The following is a 4,744-nucleotide window of genomic DNA, read 5'->3' on the forward strand; positions in this document are numbered from 1 at the left end:
AGTCTCAACAATAAGAACAAAAGAAGGCAGTAAAAACCTTTTCCATGTGGTTAAATCTTTTAGGACAGTTTAACCAGGCCATTTGAAACTTCCCAGGCTTGACACATCACCAGGATGATGCATCATGCCCCATTACACTGTGACACTGTCAGCAGCACAGCTTGCTATCATCCCTCTCCCTCAGTTTCTAAATACTGTGTCATTGCTAGATAGGCCTGTTTCTTTCATATTTCTTGAGAAGGAAGAGGACAGCAGACTCTGGGGTAGAAAAAAAATGCTCCTCTCTTATGTCTTGCCCTTGCCACTGATTAAATAGATAAATACTGTGTCTGTGATCCAGTGCACTTCAACCTCAGCTCTTTGCACACATAAGAACAGCAAGTTTTCTGCCTGGATTAGAAAACCCTTTCTTTATAAAAAGGATCTTTTTCTCTTGTTGTTCCCATTACTATTGCTTTTTTTTTTTTAATTATTCAGGACTAAATCTTTTTTTTTTTTTTTTCTTTTCCAACTCTTATCCTGATGAGTTGGATTTCTAATTCCCTCACACCTGCTTGGCTGTATCATTGGTCACATGTAGTTATTAATAGGTTAAATTTTTAAATCGATATACCTGGGTTGTACCTCATAGATAAAACTTGCGGGTATTCTTACACGATAACTTAAATACATTCTAAGGGCCCTTAAATCAGGTGTGTCCACACATTAGCGCAGTAAACATATGTTAAGGGCCCTCTGAGTGGTTTAGAGATAATCCTCTTCCATTGAGGATTATCTCTAATTGGGCACATCTACATGTGTAATTAGCACATCTGAATAAACTCCGGCACAGTTTGTGCCAGAGTTTATGGCTCCCAGGTGCATCATTTACATGTGTGGCCAGGACCACAGCACATTAACCTGGGGAGGCACAGCCCCAGCTGGCAGTGAGCTTAGGAGTCAGCCTGACAGCTGGGGCTGCTGTGCCCTGGCTCAACATGCTGTGGGAGGATTGGCTGGGACACAAGGGTGCTACAGTGAAGGGCTAGGTGGCGGGCAGCCCCCACACTGTAGCACCCTCACACCCCAGCTAACCCCAATCACCATCTACATGTGCATTGTGGCAGAGTAAATAACTCCACTGTAGGACAGTACTTGTGTTAGACAGTACTATCCTCTGGTGGAGTTCATCAAGTTATGGTGGCCTGATAGGTGTGTATATGTAGACACTAATGTTTTACTGCAGAGCTAATAAGTCAACTCTACAGTAAAGTGTACCAGTAGATGCTCCCACTATTTAGCAGTCATGTGTGTCTGATCCACAGGCCCAAAACTGGTTGGGAGCTGTCTTCCAGCATCCCAGTAAATAATGCAGTCTTCCAGCAGCCCAGCTGCTCTGTCTTCCCCCAGAGTGACAACAGATGAGCATGTAAAGGTAAGAATCCCCTCTCCCCTCATTCCGGGCCCATGCCCACCCCATGGGTTTCCCACTGCCCCTCGGGGCTCCCTCCCATCCCCCCCTGGCCTTGGGATTCCCTCGTCTTTCAGAACCCCCACCTCTGGGGCTCCCTCCCTCCCCCTTGGGACTTCCCCTCTGTCCCTGAGGGCTCCCTCTCTACCCTCCTGTCCTCAGGGCTCTCCCTCCCCCCACTCCTCATGGCTGACCCTCATACCCCCATCCCAATGTCCCCTGGCTCACCTCTGGCTGCTGGCACTGCCCCAGGGAAGCAGGCAGGGAAGGGCAACCTGCTCGCCCAGCTGCCACTGGCACCACTGAGCCACTGCTGCTTTGTGGGTTAAATCAAACCCAGAGAGTGGAGGTCGTGGGTGGGTTCCCCTTCCCTGGTTGCTCCCCTGGGATAGTGTCAACAACCATTAGTAAGCTGGGAGTTTCTGGGGGCAGTGTGAGAGTATCTGGGGTACTAGGGGGCAGGCCTGTTCCAGGCCAGAGGCTGGCATGGGGTGTGACGAGTCCTATCCAGGAGGGGGGGAGGGGGGCTGGCCCAATTCAGGGTGCTGGCAGGGGTGAGCATCATTCAGTGCAGCAGACACAATTGGAGGTTTGGGTGATACAGTGGGTCTGATCCAGGCTGGGAGGGGTACCCCTCCACCAGCTCAGATTAGCTCTGGCACCCCAGATCTTTGCTTACCATCCCCAACCCCAGCATCTTCTGGCTTAGCTGTGGCTACTGGTGGTGTCCTAGGGGAAGAAGCAGTGAAGACTACCCACCCAACACCTCAAACACTTCACCACCACTCTCTGAGCTGGGCTCATCCTGAAGAAAAGCAGCAGCCCAGCAGTGTTGGCAGGTGGGCAATGACATTCCCCTTTCGTGGTTGGGACCTTTGGCCACAGCTGCAGTTCTGGTACTCACCTGGGCATCAGGACTGCTGACTGCTGGATACGAGCCATGTCTTTGAAGTGCTGGAAGGGAGTCAGGGTTTTATCCTTCTACCCAGGCAGTGGAGGGAAGGGCTTTCACAAGGACAGCAGCCATAGAAATACCCCACAAGCCTCTGACCTCAAGCAGTCACTGTGCTTTGGGGAGCTCATACTGTGCCAAGGTATCTAAACAAGGACCTCATCATATACTAGTGACTAATAGGCATGATTGTAATTTAAATAGGGAAATTAATTACTAGGAGACAAAAAAAAGTTAGTTATCATTAGTCCAGAAAACCCTAACAATGGATAAAGTTCTTTGGAGCCCTTCTTTGTTAAGGTCCTAATTCAGCAAAGTTTTTGAGTGTGTGCCAAATTTTAATGATATGAAGTCAATAGACTTAAAGTCAGGAACATTGCTGAGCTAATTTACAGTGGTAGCCTGGATATGGCCAAAATTGTTATCATCTTTAAACTGGGAGGTGACAGACTCCATGTGAATTGAATCATAACAATATCCAGTGGGGTCAATTGTTGATTAGTGAGTCAGGGAGCACATAGACAGAATATGCATGGTAAATGACATACCTTCTTATTGCCTGCATTGGCCTATCCAGGTCATTCACTGTTTCAGAAAATGTTTTTCTGCGAGTCTGTATGTTCTGTGGATTAAAAAAAAGAAAGAAATAGTTTCCCAGAATCTGGCACTTCACTAAGGATCTGCAGGGCCCATAAGACGACACTTTTCACTAGAATCACAGCACTTGCTTATATGATACAAGGCAGCACCATGCAGGGATTCTCTAAGCTACCTCCAGAAAACCTCTGGCCTATTCTTCCTCCAGTACAGGATGAAGTTTTGTTAGTATGGTGCTATGCATGGACCAATAAGCATGGTACTAATGTAGCTACACTGCTTTCAGAACTAGGATTCTCAGAGCTAGCTCTGTTATCTTTGAACAGTGCTCCATTATGCTATATAGATGTACCATAAAGTCTTTTTGAAAGCCCGAAAGAAGAATAGCATAATGAATAAAGTATTGGACTAAACTTCTTCCAGTCCCAACTCAGGGTCCCTACAGCTGTTACACTTAAGATGCGATAAACTGGTTAGTCCTGTTTTAAGTTTTAAGTGACCTGGCCACAAATTCATTCAATTAATGGCATGACAAAATGAGGAATAAGCCACAAAATTATTACACAAAATATGTATAAGAACTTTTTCACTGGTTCCTATCATGCCTTTAACTGAATATGTGGCCAGTGCTCCCTGCCTTTCAAGACTACTGCGTGCTGTCATGGTAGGGATCCTCCATCATCTGGTTGAAGCTTGCAGCCTGGGGAGGGCAAGGAGCCATGCCTACAATGTGCTAGTGCCAGGGGAGCTTGGGATTGGGTTCCCCCCTGCACTGGCAACATAGTGAGATGAGAGCTGATGCTGGATTTCACATTCATGCTTCTTGCTATGCACATGTGGTAGGACAGGAAGTGGAACTGTTGAGTTCCTGCATCAGATCCCATTGTGCCTTTAAATTAACATCTGTGAGGGTCAGTCTCATACTTTCTCAGGGATACTGAGAAGACCATTTAACAGTCCAGGGCTCCATTTCTCTTCTGCAAAAGAGGGATTGTACTTCCCTGTGTCAGAGGGACATTGTGAGGATAAAATCCATTAATGGTTGTAAGGGTTTCATACACTATGGCAGTGAAGGTGAAAAAATACTGTACTGGCCCTTTGTAAAAGGATACATTTTACCTTGAAGAATTTTACAGTCAAATCCTCTTACCCTCCTTAATTAAGTGTGAAGAAACTTAGTGGCACAGGTAGTGAAGTGAATAGCTGGGAAGTATACCTTCATGCAGACTCACTGGGTGCATCCACAAGAGTGCGTATGTGCCTCTTGCCCTGCCTCAAACCCCTTTGAGGTGGGGCAACAGGCACGTGCGGGAACAAAAAAATGTTCCTGGCACTGCAAACTTGCAGTGCGGGGAGAAAATTTCCAGCACTTAGTGGAAGGTGCAGCTGCTGTGTGGCTGAGTGGGGCCCCACCCGCACAGTGCGGGGCAGGGTGACAGCCCCAGTGGCTCCAGCCTGGGCCCTCCTGCCCCTCTGCTGTCCTGTGCTGCCTAGGGGGTTCTACCTGGTGGCTCTGGAGCCTCACCCCTACTTCTAAGGAAAGCAGAGTTTTTTGGGGTTTTTTTCCATTTTTTTTTCTGTTCTTTTTCTGGGTTTTTTTTTTTTTAAGTGATGGTGCCTGGGGTTGTGGGGATAGCCTTAGGGGCCTGGGGGTGCAAGTTGGGGGCTGGGGCTGGGTGAGGCATCCATCGGGGAGTCTGGGGGAGCAGGGGGTGGGGCTGGGGGGGGCAGGCCCTTGGGGGGTG

Source organism: Alligator sinensis, unplaced genomic scaffold (genome assembly GCF_000455745.1).
Source record: "Alligator sinensis unplaced genomic scaffold, ASM45574v1 scaffold43_1, whole genome shotgun sequence".
In the NCBI taxonomy this organism is placed as follows: Eukaryota; Metazoa; Chordata; order Crocodylia; family Alligatoridae; genus Alligator; species Alligator sinensis.